Here is a 22,922-nt window from a genome sequence, read left to right as displayed (position 1 = left end):
TTGAAATTGAGCTGTTACGTCGGTACAATAGTTTTGAAATAAACTTTTAACGAATGTGCCAATTCTGCTAACAAATTCACAAAACATTGAATGCAAGTCTCTCCACGATTGATTTTGAATTTTGAGAGCGAATCGTCAAACGCACAATGTAGATAGTAAGCTATACGATACCGAAGATGCTTCTGATAAATTGTTCTTGTACCCATCTTTTTGAGCGTGGGTTACAGTAAAAATTCTGGATCTGCATAAATGCAGAATGGAACGGTTTCTTTGTGCTTGAAATTTTTGAATTTCAGTATCTTTTCCTCCTCTGTAGGTAGAATAACTTTGGTTGTGTTTAAATTCATGCAATCTACATTGTGCTTTGTCAAACATCTTTCAGATTGAAAGTGAGTCAAACATCTATCGCACAACCAAGTACGACCATTGCGTTTAAAAATTTGAGAACTTGGTAATCGAGACAGATTTTGAATACAAGTAAAATGAAAGATTCTATTTTTTTCAGAATTAACCATATCAACATCATCGTCATCGTCAGTGATTTCAGTTTCTATCGCTAAAAGATGAATTACAGGTTTGTCAGACTTGTTTCGGCTTAAATAAATGGGTACAATTTCACTGCGCGTTTGTTTTTCCATACTACCTATACCATAGACGGTGATTGAAAGTTTTTTAAGTTTCTCAAATTTTGGAATCCGGTCTAGAGACATTGGAAAAAGCAAACCTTTGTATTGTAGCACTGAGCTGAAGTACGGATATGAAGTAATTTTACTGAGATTGTTGTTGTCGGCTGGGAACAGAGCTGCGGTGACCGACCAGAGGAAGCAGTACGAGTCGCTGTTACGGATGTTGACGACAGCCTTCTTATCTTGAATATCTTTGGGTAGTGGTGTGTATGTGAAGACACCGCCTCGTAGTGGCACGTACTTGTTGATGTTGACGGTAAGATTCATAATTACAAGTAACGACCAGCCTAAATCTTTTTCCTGGAAATCTTCCACCACCCACAAACGCTCCGTTGCGTTTTCGATGAACCATTCGTTGATATCCATTGTCTGGAGGATGATTTCATTTCTCGTATTAAAAAATTTGATCTCTTCCACCGTGCGATCATCTTTTCTAACTTTAAATTTACAAGCCAGGATAACGTTGGCTTTCGAGCTCCTGTCTTTTGTCAAAGCATTTTTTAGTCCTGTCACAGCTAGTACCTTTGCGTCTTCCAGAAATCTCTCCACATGTTCATGCTTCAGATTGACGATGGATCTAGTTCGAATTCTCCCCTCGGAAGCTGATTCCAAATCTTCCCAGTGAACTCGATCGCTTCTTCTTACTTTCCGCGTACCTCCACCCGTTTTCTGAAGACGTTTGAATTTTGCCGTGAGCGCTTTCAAGAGTCCGATCGTTGTGATAATTCTCATCTTTTCTCCAATCGATCAAGCCTTTCGCAAAATTTTGTTCAGAAGGCGAATATTTTGACTACCGAATTTCATCCGTTTTTGAATTTCTGCTGTTGATGATGATTTGTCCAAGATCTTGTACGCCGATTCCATAATATCGATCAATCTCAAACACTTCGCGGATTCCATTTTGAGCTTTTTTCTCACGTATACTCGACAAGTTGAGACTTAATGATCGTTTGCATTGATGAGCGTCCTTTTTATAGGACAGCTGTACGTATGTTTGTGTATGCGCGCGCACCTTTCAGCATTTTTAGAGCGATAGTAACCCAGCACCGCAGATCCATGGCTCTGAATGTACCGCGGCTATCGGTCGACCTTGCACTCTGGTCTTGACTGAACCCGTTCAAAATTCATCGTTGAGTTCACATAACAGTTACACACCAAAAAGAATGTCACGTGGTTGATATCCGAGTGAGTGAAAAACAATTTTCAGAACCATTAATTTTGGAATGTCGCGTGGTTGATAACGTGGGAAAGGAATGTGGGGTGGTTGATGTTACCCATCAGCAGTCCTACCGTGGGAAAAGAATTCGAAGTGGTTGATATCACACATCAACAGTCCTATCGTGGGAAAAGAATGCGGGATGGGTAACCGACATCCAGGTCAGTAAAAAAGTTCACGCCCCTGCTGCGCCCTCTACCGTTAGCAGGCGAGCACCACATAGAGACTCTGACCTTCGGTCGGTAAGACATTACGATTTTGATCTCTTTCGATAAGAATTGTCGGTAAGGCAGTGCGATTTCTACCGTCAACCGACACAACTGTCGGTAAGGTTGCACGTTTTCGACCTCAAGTCGGTACGGCAGAGCACGTTTTATCTGACGAGAGTGGGGGTAACCCTCAAGGGCTTACGTCTGGGATGCGCGGAGCGGCTCGGTCGGTAAAGAAGGTGTTTGTACTCAGAACTCCTCTTGCTATACTACTCCTTTGCTACAGTCTTGCCCAATCTTGGTCCATCAGCTATAAATAAGATTGCAGAATAAAAACTTCAAAAGAATTCCAGAATACCGCTATACTCAAAACAATAATATGTTAATGTGCAATGTCCACTTTATCTTTCACTCTTCCAGGGGACTTTAAAGTTGGAATACTGTTTTTACCTAGTAAACGACGAGGATGGCGTTTCCAAATATATTTCTCTTCAAAGTGATCTATACAAATATATAAATTTTCACCACCCTTAGTCACACCTGCAAATTCCTACCATTTTTCGCGGCTGCAACAAAATCGAATATTGAAATTAGAAAATATTTATTCACCTTTATCGTTGGATTTTTCGTACGGTATGTGACAAACATCAAGGAGGTTAGGTTCTATTTTGCTAGTAATCAAATTCTACTTACACTGCAGGGGTTCCTGCTATTCGAAAAAACATATGTTTCCCGTCGGTTCTAGCATTTCTATTGCACCGTTTCACACCGCAGTACACAACCATATTCAATTTGAACAACTTAACTTTACACTGAATATTCGAATTCAGCTTTTCTGATACAACTTGTCTTGTTTGCAAATATTGCCGGTGTGTGAGTCACACACGTATGACGCGATGCACACATATGCAATTGGTTTGTCCTGCGACTCACTAGACGGCGCGCGCGACGGTGAGTACGCTTAGCACCCACTCTATCCCATCCTCTTGAAAGAGAATCACGTGACGGCAGCACGCCGAAAATCGGCCGGGGTCGCGAGGAGCACCGCTTGACCCCGCACATTATACGTTCAGTTTACGTTCAAAACAGACGTGTAATTTTGTAATGGTTTTGTAATTTTTTATCGCACCTTGTATCAAATCTGTTTCCGCTCTATATCTGTATTCTACTTTATTTTCTATTCACGTAAGTGAGGTTTCCTTTGTTATTTTGTGCAGCTACGAAGTTATTTGCATCATATCTTGTCTATATCTTTTCTCTATTTTCTTTCTTATCTTTTCTCGCAGTTGCTCTGCGGGAGTCACGTGGGCTCGTATCTCTCCCTTTTCGTATCTGATACAGCAGATAACTTCGCGACTGGTTAGCACTTACTTGCTTACTTAATATAAATAAGTCATATAAGTCACCATCAGGTGACTATTGCCTGTTTCCCTGATTCAGCTTCCCCATAATTGACTAATTATTCCATACCGCTGAACAGAAGCATGTCACTATTTCTTTGATTACGCTTGACCAGAATATATTTCATTAGCTTACTGTATCTGAACTTGATAATTTATTGTTTTTTTGAAGTGATTGGAAAATCAGTTAGCTTATAAATTCTTTCAGTTTTCCTTTGTCTCTAATTATCTTTTATCTATCCCTTTATCTTGGCTGTATCTTTCTTAATTTGAGTATGCCTTGCCTTCTTACCTAATGTCTTTGGAATAATTATTATCGTAAGCATACTGCGCGCACGATCTTCTATCACCGCTCGGTATAACACGTCGTTCTTTGACTGGAGTATTGCGCCGTACCGAGTAACACCTTTACTTTACCGTTCTTCTCCTTGCCTGATACCGCTGTAAACTGTCACGTAGTTTTTCCGTAGCATTTCTAGTTTGTAATATACCGCGCTGCTGTCGTATCTATTCTTTTTTCTCGAGACGTTAAGAATATCTGTACTATCGTTTCTATTCCTTGCCGTTACCTTTTAATTATAGCACATATCGCAAACTAGATGTTAAGTAATTTCGCTATAATATTTATCTTGATGTCTATTTATTGAATACCTCTCTGAATCTATTATTACCTTGAATCATTACCTGAATTCCATATCACCTAATCAAGTTGTATCGCTTGCTTTCCGTATCATTTTCTATACCAATCCGCTTTACTTTCAAATCACATTGACTATTCGTCTATGTTGTGATAGCACAATTTTCTCGCTATAATATTCTGCTTTCGCTTGAATTATTATCGGCTACTTTGAGGACTCTATACTGTGCATTGCATGATAGCCTACCTTATAAGCGATTATTGTAAGTCTTACAGACTGTTAATTCGTGTGATAGTATCGCGATTACACATGCCTCCCGGGCTTATCACACCGTCTCTGTCTCGTTAATTTGTCAATTCCAAATGTAACTATGTTTCTGGGTGTATCTATTTTTCTAGCAGCATATATTTTTATGGTTGTCTCTATTGCTTTGCCTATATTAAATTCCTGACTATTTAATTGTGCCTAAATTTCTTACTTGCTTGCATGTAACTGCTTTCTTGTTTATTTGTAATATATTGGATACTATTGTCACTTTACCTATTTCCTGTATTTTATCTCCTGGATACGGACCCACCGCTCTACCAGTGTCTTACCTAATTTGAGCGAACCGTACAAACCGTCGTAGCACCGCATTTTTTATTATCGTGTCTTGTCTTTTCTCTCTCTTTCCTGATTATCTAAAAATTGATGCCAACGCGTTTGGCGCCCAACAACATTACCTTCATCTCTGAATATCTCTTTCAATTGCATCAGTATCTGCGCCGTAGGGTACCGAAATTTCCACCTTTGACTTATCTTTTAAAATATTGTACCTGAGGAAGTTCCGCACGTCACAATATATAATTTTCATTTCTCAACTTTGCATCTCCAATTTCAACCTACACATAGACCGCACGGACTGCAATTGAAATTCGCAGAACTCGGATTTATAAGCCTCACTGATCGAATGCAAGAAACGCGAGAGAAGAAAATATGATTAGTTCACAAAGTATCATTCTTAGAACTCAAAAAAACATTCTTGTAACTAACTGTCTAGTCAACACTGCGCCGATTGGCCTCTTCAAGACTAATTGGGTTGCACTGACGCAGCTAAAAACCAATCAGAAGTCTTTTCCAAAACTCCTACAATTGAAGATACTTTTTGAACCAGACTGATGCAACAGAGAATCATTCTAGACAGCAGAAAGAATAGAACTAAATTAAAGGCAGAACAAATTCAGACTTCAATCCATTCAGACTACTTTAAAATTAAGAACAGTTCAGATAATTCTGAATTATAAAATGCTCACATTCGAAACTTCCGTTCAGTATACTCGTAAGTAATTAAGTGAATAACAGCATTGTAAAACCAAACTTCGGTTATCGATTCAAACAACATCTCATTGGTAGTGAATGTGTATTTTCAATTACAGTGTCGTGTAAAATGAATTATTTTAAACACGCATAGTGATATTTGGCACGACCCACAACATAATTCTAGATCAAGACAGACTGAACCAAAAATCAATACGAGCAGCTCATAGAAGTTGGTGAACCTAAATACAACAAGGTTTGCAAATTAAGCTGAAGTAAAAAATAACGCGGTAAATAAAAGATTTCTCGTGACGTTTTTCTCAGAACTTAACACTCCTGCCACATCAAATCATTGATCACGTATATATTTTCTTCATTTAGGTTTTTCTGTTTCTTCATGATGTTTTCCTTATCCTTGTATACTCTCTAGCTGCGCTCCTATTCCATCTTTTCTCTTTCTCACTTTCCATATTTTCGTTATTCTTTCGGTTGTATTCAATTCTCTCTCTATCCATTCTTCTATCTTTTCTCTTGTATTCTTCTTCAACTCATGTTATTATATTATTCTTTCTTCCTTATTTCTCCATTTCTTCTACTATCCTGTTTATTTCCAGATCTCTCTTTTCTTCTTTTTTTGTTTGGTTTCCGTTTTTTTCTTCTGTGAGTTCTTGATTTTTCTCCTGTTTGCGTATCATTTTTTACGGTCGCTTAATTTTTTAATTTAGATTTTTTTCAATATCTTGCTCATTCTCTGAATTCTTCCTGGATTTTTGAGATGTCAACATCTTCTATCTCCGTCGCCCTTTTCCTCATTACAGATTCTGTTGCAACTAATGCAGCTACGACCAAGAGTGGAGGAGTAAGAAATGAATACATAGACTGAACAATTTGGATGTATTCAAGGTGCCATAGAAATCAGAACTATACACAGAGTTGTTGTGGTACAAGAGTAATTACTCTGGCGACACTCATATCACGACTGACCTCCTAATTCCTCAGTTCATTTCGCCTCTATGACACACTCGCAGAAATACATGCATACATTATACAAGGTATCACACTGCTTGTAACACACTCCCTTAATGTATCCATTGGTAACTTATTATAATACATATATTCGAGTATCATTTCAAGTTCATGAAATCAATTGTATATTTTCAACTGTCATTCAAAACATGAAAGCCATTATATAGTCAATTGAAAATAAATATCAGAAAAGACTGAGTCCCGACTTGAGTTACACTTCGAGCAAACTGTACAAGTTTGATATAGAAATATTAAACAATTTATCATTACAGTAAAGTCTTATCATTCACATTACATGTATAGTCCTGTGTAACATCCTGATCTTTGTACATACCAATGTTTGTTAAAAAATATTCTACTCTACTCGGGCCTACGGCCTTGGTTAACATATCTGCTACCATTTTATTCGTTTCAACAATTCAATCTCTTCTATCAATTTTTTATTATATAGAATAGTATTTTACGCTGACATGTTTTAGCACATGACTAAACTTAGCATTCTTTCCGATTTTAATGGTACTCTAGTTATCACAGAAAATCAATGTATGACTTGAATCTTGCAACTTTAATTCTTTTACAATTTTCCTTAACCTGAGAGTGCCTCGTCAACACGTGTGTGAACCTAGCATCTCATGTGCTGGTATTTCATAAAAACATGGTTGTTCCTGTAGCATTCCTGAGAGTTCTATAGTTCCTATATATAGTTTTCATCAATAGTTCTAGTGAATTAATACTCAAAAACTGATTTTAGAAGAATGAAATGCTAGCGGCCGGAACCTAGCATTTCATAAGTTAAGATAACGATTTCTATACACCACAAACGATATGAAACAAATTTTATGAGAGTTCTTAATCATTTTCGAATGATTGGTAAATACGCCTTACATTTTCCACTGTTTCAAGCGATGTTTTACAACGAATAAACCAAACCAGACCCAAAAAAGTGACATACTGGCGGATATTCCAATCCAAAAAGTAAGCACGGAAGATATTATGGTGGCATTTGCTTTTTCCAACTACAAGGCGAAGAGTTCCGGCCTCCATTTCAACTTCTCGTTTCTCTGTTTACATCGAAAAAAGGAAGTTATTGTGATCACCCCGAAAATAAAAAGTTGAGTTTTCACTGAATCTTCACGTTTTGAGATCTACAAAATCATCTCCGACCATTTTCAGATGGACGCTGTGTCTGTGTGTGTGTGTGTGTGTGTGTGTGTGTGTGTGTGTGTGTGTGTGTGTGTGTGTGTGTGTGTTTTTTTTTTTTTTTTTTTATTAAGGGGGGGGAATGCTTTTACGCATTCCAGGCATAGATGTTTCCTTAGATGTTTTGCATAGGTGGACTGCATATATTATTCGCCTGGATATGTGAGACTCAACTAGCGCCATACAAAAAAAACTTGACACTAGCTACTACTCACTAAACCCTAAACCCCTTTTTCTTCTCTCCTCTAATCCCCTGTGTGTGTGTGTGTGTGTGTGTGTGTGTGTGTGTGTGTGTGTGTGTGTGTGTGTGTGTGTGTGTGTGTGTGTGTGTGTGTGTGTGTGCGCGCGTATGTATGTATATATGAATGAACGTATTTATGTATATATGTATGTATGTATGTTTGTATGTATGTGATCAATTTTTTTTGTCCGACGATATCTCGAGAACGAGTGATTTTAATGATTTTTGTCTCAATCGACGCGGCTTCTTCAAACTTAGAACTGATTAGATTTTGGCTTTGATCAGTTTAGTACTTTTTGAATTATTTAAATAACAGAATTCAAAAAAATAGAATAAAAATGATATCTTGAGAACGGATGATTGGATTCGAATGAACATTGGTACCGCAAAGTTTTTTAGGTCGCCGATCACAAATTCGAGGCTAGATTGCAGATATTACAAATTGGCGGATCCAATATGGTGGATCAAAATCCAAAATAAATCGATTTGGACGAAACTCGGTACTCGGGGGTTGTCGAGGTCGCTCATCACGAATATGATATTGAATTTCCAAAATTCAAGATGGCGGATCCAATATGGCGGACGAAAAACCAAAAACATGGTCTTTGGCCTTGAAATCTTATGTCTCAGGATTTTATGGGACGATAATTACGAATAATAATGAAAACCTATATAAAAAGAAATCCGATATCCAATTTTTTCACCGTAGGAATTGGCGTAACAAGGTTTCCCTGAGTCGTTATCAAGAATGCAAGATCCAATTCCCGGAATTCGATGTGATTTTTGTTCTTCCGCTATGAATACTCGTATATAAGGATTTCAGGTCACTGATTACAAATTCAGAATCCACTTCTTATAAGTTGTTGAGATTTACATGCCAAAACGATTCTTTTCACTTTTTTTTTTCAATTTTTGTGGTCATTATTATCATTTTATCGGAGTTCGATGTGTGAGTTGATAGAGTGTGGATGTGCACGTTCAGTGTGTTAGCACCCAGTGTGAAAAAAACAAGTAAATAGTATAGTAAAATCAAAAGCGTATAGTTAATCGGAAAGACAAAAAAAAAATAGGAGTATTTTAGTATATAAATAATAAAAAACGGGTGTGATAATCGGTTAAAACTACTAAAATTAAATAACGTAACCGGAGATAAGGTTATGTCCGAAAGTAGGAGGGCTATAAATGTCGATACAACGGCTCCTGCACTATCGATAGTAGGTGTCTTACCACAAGCTGAAAAAGTGGACAACAAGCAGTTAAAATCACCGGTAGGCGCCAACTTTGAAAAACGAAGACCTGGAAGACCTACAACCCGAGAAAGTTTCCTGATCCATCGTTCAGACTCAGCAGGTTCAATTAAAGAACTGTTTAATAAAAGGAAAAGGGAGTTAGAGGACAGTTTTGGGAAAAGTTTCTCAGAAAAGTCCCCAAAACTAGCGCAGCGAAAGAAGGCTTTCACGGAAAGCAACGAGCTGAGCAACAGTTTGGAAGAGTATCCACCCGTCGCTGCATCCCCACCAACGGACATGGCTTCCGAGAAAATATTGGAGGAAATCAAGAGTTTCAGGCTGGAGAGCAGCACAAACCTAAACAGGCTGGAGGAAAAATTTCTAGAAAAGCTGAACGACATGAAGATTGAGCATGCGAAGGAAATAAATGTCATTAAAAATGACTGTAATGAGCTGAAAAAAGAACAGAGTGAAATCAAAGAAAAAGTGAAAGCTCTTGAAGGAAAAATAAATGAGAAACCAGCTGAAGGAGGCCAGTCAAGCGCAGGAGGAAGACAAATAAAAGAAATTGAATATCTGGTGAACTATGTAAAGCGACAGGAGAACAAAGATAGAGCGAGCAGAAGACAGAACATAGTAATCAAAGGTTTGGAGGCAACCAGTAACATCAACGACAGTGAAAAAATTGTAAGCGAACTACTGGAAACAAAATTCAATCTACGCAATGCACACAGTAACCTGGAAATCTTGGGAGTAGACAAAAATATCTACAAGATAACGATACGAAACACTGAAGACAAAAACTTAATTATGTTAAACAAAAAATCAGCGCTAAAGGGAACAAAGATATTTGTTGAAAGCGATCTTACCGAATCCCAGGCTCGTGAAAGATGGAACCTCAGGAATGCGGTAAAATCGAAAAGAGAAGCCGGCTCATCTGTAAAATTTTACTGGAATAAAGTGAACGTCGATGGCAAATGGATGGCCTGGGACGAGGGCACTCAGGAACTTATTCCGACACAACCGCCGAACAAGAACAAAACTCGTCAAGAAAACAAAATCACAATGATGGAGCAACAATAACAAGAAGCGAATTCTCTTAGTCTAATCGTATGGAATGTCAGAGGAATAAAAAACTTTTATAGTCAATCACAACTCAACGCACACGACATCATGTGCCTCATTGAAACATGGACCATGAGTGAAGTCCCACTAAACGCTTGGACAAACAACTACGATCTAACCTGGATAAACGCAACCAAGGACAACGTACACGGGCGTGCCAGTGGTGGAATGTTAATACTGTTAAATAAGAATCTTGATAAAACGATAGTACACATGTCATATAACAACTGTTTTGTGCGTATAGTAAATCGGAGTAGTGTATTCATAGTGGGTTTCACGTATCTTAGGCCAAGTGACGAGCACTTTAATAATGACCTAAAAAACTTCAGTGAGGTAGCAGAAAGCATAGTGAATCAATTTCCGTCAGAGCCAATTTATTTGATGGGAGACTACAACGCGAGGATAGGTAACCCTATCCAAATACCTGATGAAATTCTAAGTGAAACAAATCTTACCGGAGATGGAACGTTTTCCGACTGTACGCTCAACAAAAGAGGGGAAGCAGTAAATAATTTTATTGACACTAATAACTTCATAGTAGTAAATGGTAAAACTGTAAGTGATAGTCCGGCGAAACCAACCTTCACCGGTAAGGGAAGTAGTATAATTGATCTCGCGTTGTCTAATGAATTAGGGCTTGAAAAAATTCAGGATTTTGAGGTACTTTATAATATTAATTTTTCTGATCATTTTCCAATCAAACTTGTTTTAAATGGTAATAGTATAGTCAGGGCGAGACCAAGTAAGCAAATCAAATATTGTTGGGATAACAATTATAAACTCATGTACAAACAACACTTAAGGTGGTCGCCGCTCGTGGGTCTAAATACGGAAATAGAAACGATAGACGAAATTGAAAAAAGGTTTCACCTGGCTATCACCCAATCAGCATATGAGCTGAATATGGTGCGTGAAGTACGTAATATAAAAACAGACGAAAAGCAACCATGGGTAGACAAAGAATGTAAAGAGTTAAAGAAAAGTGTAAATTGTAATCTGAGAATTTATAGAAAAAATAATTTTAGGGAACAGGATAGAATTAAGTACCGAGAAACTTTAAAATGTTATAAAGCCCTATATGAATGTAAGCGTAAAGAATATTTTGTGAAGTTAGCAGAAAAAATTAACGATGCTAGGAACGCCCAAGAATTTTGGAAAGCGCTAAATAAATACAGGGTTAAAAAATATGTACCACCAGAAATAACAGGTAAACAATGGATTAGCTTTTATGAGAAGATGCAAAAAAAGATAGAACCAAATAGTAATATATATTCGGGAGTATTAGATCCTTACCTGGACGAGGATTTCACTATAAAAGAATTAAATAAAGTACTTAATAAGTCGAAAAACGGTAAATCGCCTGGGGAAAATAAGATCACAAATGAATTTTACCGGAGTTGCTCGCAAAACTGGAAATATTACTTACTTAGTCTTTTCAATAAAATTTTGCGCGATGAAATTGTCCCTGAAAGCTGGTCCAGTATAATCTTAACAATGTTGTTTAAAAAAGGTGATAAGAAAGACCCAGCGAATTACAGGGGAATTTCTCTGGTTAATCATATAACAAAGCTTTTCACATCTTTATTGGCTGAAAGGCTATATACTTGGGCAGAAAAATGTAAAATACTACCTGAAGGTCAGGCGGGTTTTAGGTCAAACCGAAGTTGTATGGACAACTTATATGTACTGTTTGAGTTAATCCATGCAAAACTGAGGCAAAAAAAGGGTACATTATTTATCATATTCGTGGATTTAAAAAGAGCATTCGACACAATAATACATAGGTATTTCTGGGCAAAACTTTTAAATATGGGCGTTAGTGCAAAGTATATAAGGATACTGAAGGACCTCTATGGTAAGGCGCATATAAGAATAAAAACTCCAGAGGGTCTAACGGATAGGATAGATATAACGGAGGGGGTACTACAAGGAGAAATCCTTAGTCCCCTTTTGTTTATTCTCTTTATCGCGGACATGGAGGAATACTTCCGGGAAGAAGGCCTCTATGGCACAAGTTTAAACATTCTAACTGACGTACTATTACTTCTATATGCTGACGACCTAGCAATAATTGCAAATAATAAAGCTGATGTCGCGAAAAAACTTAAAATTCTACACAAATACTGTGAAAAAAATGGGTTAACTGTAAATGTAGACAAATCTTATATATTGTACTGCAGAAAAGCAGGAAAGACACCAAAAAATCTTAAATTCTATTACAATGCAAAAAACATAGAAATAGTGTCAAATTTTACATATCTTGGGATACCTATATCAGCGTCAGGAAGGGGGCGCTTGGCAATGACGAGTGCAATAAGTAAAGCAAGAACTGCAATAGGCGCCGTAAACACAGTTATTTATAAAGCTAGAATGTATGATTTTGATAGTATTAACACACTATTTGATAGTATGATTTCTTCGATAGCACTATATGCAGCCCCTGTGTGGGCTCTCAGATACATAAACGAAATTGATAGCCTCACCACTGAATTCTATAAGAAGATATTATGTATAAAACGTACAACTCCGAATAATCTGGTAAAGTATGAGACAAACAGAATTGATTTAGCGTATAATATTTGGAAGCTCACATGGGGCTGGATAGTAAAAGTACTAAAGATGGAAGAAAATAGATACCCATTGTTATGTCTTAAAAAACAGATAGAGCTATATAAAAGCGGTTATGAATCTTCTGAATATAATTGGTTTACCGAGGTTGGCAAGTTTATAAAAGCAATAGATGAAAGGTATATGTGTGTGCTTGACTCGTTTGACGGTAGAGAGTGGGAGAGAGTAGGTAAAATTCTGTTAAGAAAGTACAAACAAACCTTAACAGACAAAATAAAAGCGCCAGTTAACAGAATTGCCTATCTAGAAACCCCAGATTTATACAACAAACCAAGTAATCAATATCTTCATAGTAAGGTCCCGCTAAAGATTAAAAAAGTTATGGCACAACTTAGAACGGCAAATAATTATGGTTTCAGTCTATATGTAAACAAAAAAGTGAATAAGTTTAACCCATTCGAGCCGTGTCCAACATGTCAGGATGGAGCATTCGATACTCTTAAGCACTTTCTTATGGAATGCCCATTGTACCGGGATATAAGAGGCAAGTTTGTGAATAATATAAATGTTACAATCAATAATCTTAATGTCGTCGAAGTATGTCAAATGAACAATCCAATTCAACTTAATAAAATTTATGTTTATGTTGAACAATTATGTAGGCTAAGAGAATTACGCATTTCTAACAACAATATTCTAGATTAAGCGATTTATAATTAATTAATTAGTAAGTTAAGCTAAGAATCAAAATGTACAACTCCGAACTCAATTTGTAAACATTAGAAACATCTAATAAGGCAAATAAAGAATCTATCTATCTATTATCATTTTATCGCAGCTCAAAAAGAGTTTAAAAACGGGAGGTTCAAAGGCTGGCTCACGGTCAGCCCAAACCCGCTTGTTCAGAATTGGGTTCTAATAAAAATACACAAAAAATGGTCTTTTCATTAAATCATTCTCAGAAAGCTACCTTGAAATAAGAAGATAATGACAATTTTTGTGTATCGTCTGAAAAAGTTTCATTAAAAACGTAAACGATCTGAAATGTCATGTTCTCACTTTCAGCGTTACCAGAGCCAACGACGTGGACGTAGTGAGAAATGGCTCCATCTTTTTTTGTATTTTTTTTTTGCATTTTTGTATTTTTGTGTGTTTTTTTTCGTATTTTTTTGTAATGTTTTCTAATATTTTTATTATTTATAGTAGGTATTTATTTCCTCCACATTCCTTTGCTTATATAGGTAGATAATATTTCTCTCTTCTATGTTTTTGAAATCAATATATTTTCAACGTTTATCTGTTAAATAATTGGGTTATCAATAGGATGTTGCGTTTTGAAGCAAAATTTTGTTTTTAGTGCCACAATAAAATCTTTTAACACACTTTTGAAACACCATCGTCAACAATCTCCGCTTTATCTTTTTTTCGATAATACATACACGAACAAGTGGGGTTTGATAATTGTGCTCTTTTGCACGCTTTCGCGCTTACGACGCATATCATTGTACATATACCAATACAATCCGGTCTTCGTATAAGCCGTGTAGTGCTCACCTTCATAATGTGCTAATCCAGCAAGACCATATACATTACCGCCTAATGATATTGTCGGTGATATAGATTCGAGTCGGTGAGAAATGGTCTTTTTTCTTGCCTCATAATTTTCATCAGTTATAACTGACAGATCCAGCAGTATATGCGGGCTGTATACGACTTGATCCTCCAGAATATTTTTGCACCTTATGCAGATTCTTCTTGTCACCAAAGCATTATCGATAGCTTCTTGCATCATATGAAATCCGTCGTTCAACAATATATCAACGTTAACAGAGATTGTAACGCAAGGATGACTGTTTTGATAGCCGCACGCACATGAAGAATTTTTTGTACAACTTGGCTGTTGAGCAAAAAGGTAATCGTCCAAGTGGCTAACATTGCAATGGACATCTAGACGCGTTATTGTTCTAGTGAACAAGATCTTTGCATCTTCAAACAAGTTCAATTTCAACAGAATATTAGCTCTTTCCACGTAATGTTTGCGATTGATTTTCTTCTCTTTCAGCACTGTGAGAGCCAGTTGAATGAGTGGACTTGAGGATGAGGCAATTTCATCGTGGTAACTCTTGTGACACGCAATACTACTCAAAATTACTTGGAATATCGAATCGAAAGGACATGTTCTAATGACAGAAATGCTTATCTTTTTGATAGTCATGCAACCTTTCAGAAGACCATTTTGAAACATTGGTAGCTGTGGATTGCGTATGTCCTTAATGTAGTCCCATTCTGTGCATTTGTCGAGACATGTCTGCTGATATCTTTTTTTGGGAATGTGTTCTTCATCAGTTATCTTATCTATATTAATTTTTTCGGCTTTATTTCCCCAATTTTCGTTAATATTCCACTGCTCAAATTCAATAGGCGTGCTGGTTTGGCGGTTTTCATCGATAGTGAATGTTGAAGCATTCCCTACAAGACTGTTCGTAGATTCTATTACATTTGTCTGGCATTGCATCCGACTGCCACTGAATGGTTGACAAGTTGTTGTTTCGAAATAACATGACTCCCATCAATCTCAGATAAGAAATCAGTGCCATGATCTTTATTTTTACTGAAATCAGATTCTTCGAATTCGCTCGCAGAAGAATAAATGTTAACAGGTACGTCTGATTTTTTCTTTGATTGCCCTTGGTTCTGGGCGCTAATTGTTATCCTATCGCCCTCGTTTGATGCAAGCTTTACCTTACCATCTAGATGCTCGTCAATATGTTGTAAAACGAATTTGTCGGGGTGAGTTGGTAGGATGCCTTTCAACGATCTTTTCATGTCACCAATCTCTGCTTCTACGGCAGAAGATGTAGCAATAATTTCACCCCGTTTGAAGTGAAGTCGCATTATACCGGTCCACAGCGATGCGTAGGGCATAAGTTGTTTTTTGAATCACTTGGCGAATTCAGGATCGTAGCAACCGTTTATTATACTTCCGCTTTTCGATTTTTCAGCAAGATTTTGTGCGGTGCGATAAATTGTATCCGCCCACATTTTCCAATCAGTATCGGAAGCATGATCGTTCTGTGAATCATCGTCTCTATCTTGATCGTGTTTTTCTTGGCAGCCTTCATTAGCCAGTCCATTGCAGTGATCTTCTTCGTCACTTAGAGATGTGCCGCGTATCACATCGTTTATCAATTGTATTTGTATTTCAGAATGTACTGCCACGTTATTATTCATATAACCAATGAATTCGCTCCAAGATACTACGAGTACTGCTTCGAAGAAGTCAGCCAGGGTTCTTAGATTCGACATCTGATAGGCCTGCGCTACGCAACGCTTGTACAAATTACGAACAGCGGGACCTCTACCATGTAAGCATTTCCACCTAGTCACCATGTGTACTAGGTGACTCACATCAAGTCGTATATAAGTTTTTGGAAGTGTACCTTGATGTAGTACTGCAACGCCATAGCATCTCTGCAAGTAGTCCTGAAGATCATGGCACATACCAAAGACTTTGGCAACTGCGATTAGAAGAGCCCATCCAAAATCTGTTACTACGATCGACGGAATAGGTGCACCTTTCGTGAGGATATACCACAAGAAATAGCCTATTTCTAGAGCAGTTTTATCTGCAGATATCATCTAAAATACCGGAACACTACCTTTATCGGTAATGACCATACACTGGTATAAGAATATTGCTGGATCGTGCTTTCCTTCTCGTTTAGCAATCCCACCAGCCGCATCAATAGTGAAAATTGCGTCAGAATTTTTTTTACAGCGTTCGGTATAAATCTGCTGTTGCTCCGGCGTCCAATAAATGCAATAGAATTTTTCAAGGCCTATTTTATGAATAGTGCCTGCATGTTTCCCATTTTTGGAATGATGGTATAAGTTCAAAGCCAGATTACCAAAACATAAGCCATGAATCTTCAGCAATTGCTGCTCTTTCGCCTTACGTAAGACTTCTCTACTTGGGAGTATTGGGGGATCTTTATCGCCAAATTCTTTTACACGCTTCGCTTCTTCGTAGCCATACGTAACCGCTGCTTTGCGTTGCTCTATCAAGCGGGTAGCTATTTTTTCACGTCTGTCCCCTCGTAGATGTCGTTTCTTCTCACCTGAATGGTGGTTTGGAGAAATATCTTTTATCTCGACTTCAAATACCACATCGACATCCTTGGCCGGTTTATTGCACAAGATACCGTGGATGGTGGGTTGGCATTCTAAAAATTTGCCATCAAACTTTGCATAAGCTTTGGCATTCGCACTAGGGTGAACGATATTATTTTTGAACGAAGTAACACAATCTATCTTGTGTTGTTGCCATATTCGTTTAGCGATTATATCCGTCCAACCCTCCCTAAATTTCGAAAATATGCGGCCAGAATACAGTTTTTGAACAGGTTTCATTAGCTGATATTTTTCAGATGATACGACGATTTTGATTTTCTTTGAATACGTCATGTCAAATGTATTCGTCAAATTGCCTAGACTCATATCAGTACTTAGTGAACTGTCGTTGGTTTTAGGGATTTCAGTGGTCTTATTTGATAAATTAAATGCTTTCTGGACAAAGCTACGAAACCCGTTGCGATCCTCTTTTAAAATACAGTAAACATGCTTTGGTGTAATCTTTGAACCGCGATCATTCATGCGTTGAGAAATAATTGCATAAACATTATGTGCAGGTTTGTATAGGAGACCGGTATCGTCGATCGCTCGACAGTCGGTTTGTAATAATATTTTATGTAGAATATCCTTGTCACACATTTTTTTTTGTAGAATCGCGATCAATATTGGATTATTTATGCAATACCTATAGATCCATCCAAAGTTGGTTTAGAAGACAATTTTTGTTGACTCTATACCATGACATATCACCTACAACAACAATGGCAATACGTTGTTACGAAAGCAAAAAATAAGAAGAAATGGATTGAGAGAAGAATACACATGAAAAATGTAAAAAGAACGGCGTATAACCGATCGTGAGAAGTAGTGAGCGAAGGGTATGTTTTGTGTGCAAGCGCTCAAAACCTGCCACTACAAGAAAGTGTGCAAATTGTGACGGATGATGAGCAGTTGAGTGAAATGAGTGACTGTCGCGCAGTGCGGTTCGCGCAACTTTAGCGACGGCGGCGGAGTGGGGACAGCAGCCGGAGCTCAGTGACAGAGGGACGCAGAGAGCCGATGCACACTTGAAATAAAAGAATTTAGAAATAAGAATTAGGCAGAGAGCGCGCAGAACGAAGAAACTCTCCCTTTTTTTTAGCTATTGCTCGGAGCACAACTTCCCCGTATGTGCGACGTGCGCTGTTGCTCTACTGCGACCGTTTATTTTTACTGATTGATATTTTATTTTATTTACTTCATCATTTTGAATTACTGTTGCAAAACATATTTGCGATGTAAATAAGTTAATTAACTGTAGATTCTCGAAAGAAATAAAGTGAACAGAATACATAATTATAGTAGATGAATCGAAGAAAATTAAATGTATTCAATAATACATAAAGGGCGTTTCACCCAGCGTAACATTATTATCTGCAGATGAATTCGTCTGCGTAACAGGATTGATAACAACGCAAAAACAAATAAAAATGGATAACCGAATTTTTAACACTAGAATCCCCGGCGTTGGCTATATACCCAGAAGTACCGCGTGGTCAAAATGACCCACGCGGCCACGGTCGTTTTTCATTGTTTCTGACTGTTTTAAGGCTGGTATTTCTGATGTTTGTTATATTCTAAATGTATTTAAGGTAAGAGTATTCCCTCGACCGTAGCGTTTCGAAGCGCCCACGCTTTTATCCGTCTTCACTGCCTCACTCAGACTGAATATCTGCGTCCACAAAATACCCATGTATGAAGAGAAAAGAGTACCAAATGCGGTACCCTTTGACCTAACCTAATCTTCATGTGAGGCCAAATAAGCTGCAAGTGACATCATGTCACTAAGTTGCCAAGTAATATACCAATCCCATCGAAAAAAGCCGTGAAAATAGGCGCCGAATACATAAAATTAGCCGTGAGTCGTTTTGATCCGTGCAGTACTTACAGGTAAAAGGACGCGTATTTCGAGCAAAAATTATCCAAAAAAAATTTTTTTACGGCTACTTGTTTGCATTGATTAATGATTAAAAGTCACGGAACGATTTTTTCCTCGGGTTATTTTCACGCCCTGCGGCCAAGAGCAAAGTAGGAAATGGGTCTAAATGACTCACCCGGATCTTCTAGTGTTAAAATAAAAAATTGAATAAATAGTAATATCTCCGAAAGTTGACGAGGAAACAAGTTTGGCATAGTCTTCATGCTACGATAATATCGTCCATTCTTACCTCTTGGGTTGGAATATGAACGAGCATTTCACTTTTTCGGATCTTCTTCGGTTTATTTGTTGTAAATAATTGACATAAATAATTCGGGAGGCCGGAACTCTTCGCCTCGTAGTTGGAAAAAGCGAGTACTACGATGATATCGTCCGTTCTTTCTTCTTGGGTTGAAATACGAACCAGCATTTCACTTTTTCGGGTCTTCTTCGGTTTATTTGTTGTAAACAATTGACATAAATAATTCGGGAACAACCATGTTTTTATGAAATGCCAGCACATGAGATGCTAGGTTCACACACGTCTCGTCAACAGCATCTGATAATGAATGCGATCCCGATAAACATTGCTGGTAAATAAATCGTAAGAAATTCGTCGAAAAATAACGTTGTATATGTATAGTTGAATAATCGTTCAGCACATACGTTTTTTCTCGTGAAAAATGTCCGCCCTGATATAGGTTTTTTCGACTGCGCTCATCAACGTTTTCTGTTAGTGATTATGATCCGGATATTCCACGGTTGAAGTAAACGTCGAAATTACGGTTTTCGGAAACGTAATGAAACAAGTATGAAAGAACGCAATTTAAATGTTAACGTAGACGTTTAATATATACCTGTTATAGCCACCATTTGTCGTGGTTCAAACACGTTTAATAAGCGTGTTCATTGGAAAAAATTTTTTATAATAATACACGTACTTAATGTGTGTTGATTTAACGTAAAAACGATATCCGTAAACAATTATTATACGTTTAATTGAATACACTTAATCGAATATCACGCGGTTCCGATAAACGTGTAACAACCAACTTGAGAATATGTTTTCGGTATAATTTTTCATGTACTATATTAATACACAAGCTGTTAAAAGCTTCTTGTATGGTCAATATGGACTTATCTCAGGGGTTAGATGATACAGCAACGCTCACATTCTTAGCTATTTCAGTAATGGTAACTTGCACCAATTAAATGATATTAATTATTTTACATCCACACCTATGTATTCTTATGAGAAATACAGGACAACTAAATGAGATAAAGCACACACCTTTGCGAAACATGATATATATTTATTATAAGGTACTTTCATCCAAGGCAACAATGACAATAGTTACATTGCACACGTATCGAAATATCCGCTTTAACAATGTATCCGAAACATAACAGTAGTTTTTTATATACCAGTTTGTCTGTATCGTTGATGCGGACATTTTATTATGCCAACGATGTGACTGTGTGAATGTTGACTGGGATGTATAAATAAACATACAGTCTTTTACATATACGCATACCTCAATTGTACAGATGTACTCACAAGAGTATAGAAGTATAGCAAATAGTAAAATTAAGTAAACATGAACAAACAAAAACTTATATCCGATACAAGAGGTTTGATAACAAATAAAACATGAAACAAAATAATCATACAATGATTATACCCTAACGAGGAAAATTGTTAACTTTCATCTCGGGACTAGGTAAAAAATCACAATCCTGACAAAGTAAAATAATCAAAAGTATTGGCACATTATTTCAACACAGAACACAGATGCTATAGAGGGCGTCTTCTAGGTACGCAGTACGCAAGTTTTAACCAATATTGGACCGCAGTTGGAGTATTAACTTTCCTGATATCACTGCTAATCCGTGAAACTTGACTGGGATGTAATATATACACAGTCTTTTACAAATACCTACATTGCATAGATCAGTTATATCGAAGGCTCACATAAACACGGACGTGCACTGACCTCGGAAGTTGGTCAAATTAGACTGATTCACTGATCGCGTGAGCTGAGAGCCTTCGCGAACGGTGGTGGGGGGGCATTCTGGCGCGTCGTCCTCGGCTCTCAGCGTGCAGGAACCGTACGAGTTACAACACGCTGACCTAGCGAGCCAATCAGAGGCAGAAGAAGAGGCGCGAGTATTTCACGCTAGGACATTCTCGATTCTTCGCGACCGCTTGTCGTTTGACACATGCGCTCATTATACGTATATGTAACATCCATGGTACACGAGCTTCATCTACGGCCACTCGCTTTCCTAGCATGGGTTATTCCAATATATACATTATGGTATAGGAAAATGTATGTTTTACAATTAATAAAGACGCCGCGAAGGGATGCACTTATATGTTCAACTACGTAATTTCTTGGTGACCTTTGTAAAAAAATCTGTTCATCGATTTTTCAACTTTTTTTCCTATGTTGGGGAATTAACAATAACACAAGGAAAAGAATTTGAAAAAATGGAGGTAACATATTGTTCTACTTTACAATATTACGTAGAATAAAATTATCACTTCTAGTGTTATGTCACCTGAATTTTTTCATATTTTTGATGATACTTACTAGTTTATCGAATGAAAAAAAAGATTGGAAATCGAATGACCAGTTGTTTACAAAATTTAAGGTAATCAGAAAAACGTGCTGAGGAGGATAACGAAACGTTGAATTTTAGTCACTGCTAACATGAGAAAAACTTGAATATAATGATTATAGTTCCAAATTCAAACATCGCAATATGTAAGTAAATGATGTAAAAGTTGATTCCTGCCCTCACTATGTTGAAACGGGTAGTATTCTTGGATATGAAGGTCAGAAAGGTACGAAACAAATCTTGTTTACGTTTCGGCCCGAGTAGGTATATAATTCTGTGTATCGATATGACAAGTCTATGTACGACGTAATTTTCACGTATTACATGTGATCAGTAGATCAAAAGTGTATTGACTTAATTATTAAACAATTAATGAGAACATATTGGCAAGGTATGGTAACTATACGAAACGTTAAACTTGTGTTACTGGTGAAGGAATAAAATATGTATATTAGCTGTTCATGAGACTAGAAATATAATGGATTTTACCACACGTTTATACTACGGATCTCGCTTACCACAATAAAACGTTGACGATGGAACGCATAAATTTTGTATTTTAATACCTACAAATATACCGATTTTTAACGAATTTAAATTGACAATTGAGCTAGTAAACAAAACGTTGATTATTAGTCTAGAAACCGTTGTTTAAATGTTGTAGAAAAGCAGTGAATGAAACGTTAAACTTGTGTTACCGGTGAAGGAATGAAACATGTATATTAACTGTTCATAAGACTAGAAATATAAACGGTTTTACCACACGTTTATACTACGAATCTCGCTTACCACAACAAAACGTTGACGATGAAACGTAGAAAATTTGTATTTTAATATCTATAAATATACCGGTTTTTAACGAATTTAAATTAGCAATTGAACTAGTAAACAAAACGTTGATTATTAGTCTAGAAACCGTTGTTTAAATGTACGTGTAATGAAAATCGTATAATATTTATGGAGAGACAACGATTAATATTTTACTGAAAAATTACCGTATATCGAACACGGTAATATTTTCTACCTATACCATAATTATACGACCTTAACGTTTCTTCAACCACATTTTAACCGGCTCATGTTTACTGGGATTTAGCTTCTGTAGATGATTTTGCAATAGTAGATTGTTTTTTGGTTCGCCAGCTAATAGCACTGCCTTGCATCAGGAAAATGTACCCTATAATTGACTTATAATCAAATTTATCTGCTGCATAACTAGCATCACAATAGCCAAATATGTCAGTTTTGCTTTCAACATTGAATGTTAGACTTATATCAGATGTACCTTTGATATATTTCATTACGTTTTTCACTGCCTGCTAATATTCTTCACTATAGCAGGTATTACATCTACTTAACAAGCTTATTCCATAGGCAA

At 37.0% G+C, this 22,922-nt stretch overlaps 1 protein-coding gene across 2 annotated transcripts in view; it reads right to left on the bottom strand.

Annotated features, from left to right (window-relative positions):
* The window catches only part of LOC124217873 (post-GPI attachment to proteins factor 6), a 531,987-nt gene that overhangs the window by 467,574 nt on the left and 41,491 nt on the right, over positions 1-22,922 (bottom strand). Inside the window, exon 1 of one of the 2 annotated variants that reach the window (XM_069135797.1) lies at positions 19,173-19,200. The exons of the other annotated variant lie outside the window; for it this stretch is intronic. The gene's annotated coding sequence lies outside the window, so the exon portion shown is untranslated. Of the gene's footprint in view, positions 1-19,172; positions 19,201-22,922 lie in introns of those variants that run through there. 2 annotated transcript variants of the gene reach the window in all.

This window comes from Neodiprion pinetum, chromosome 4, assembly GCF_021155775.2.
Source record: "Neodiprion pinetum isolate iyNeoPine1 chromosome 4, iyNeoPine1.2, whole genome shotgun sequence".
Lineage (NCBI taxonomy): Eukaryota > Metazoa > Arthropoda > Insecta > Hymenoptera > Diprionidae > Neodiprion > Neodiprion pinetum.
This window is presented reverse-complemented; position numbering and strand designations above follow the sequence as displayed.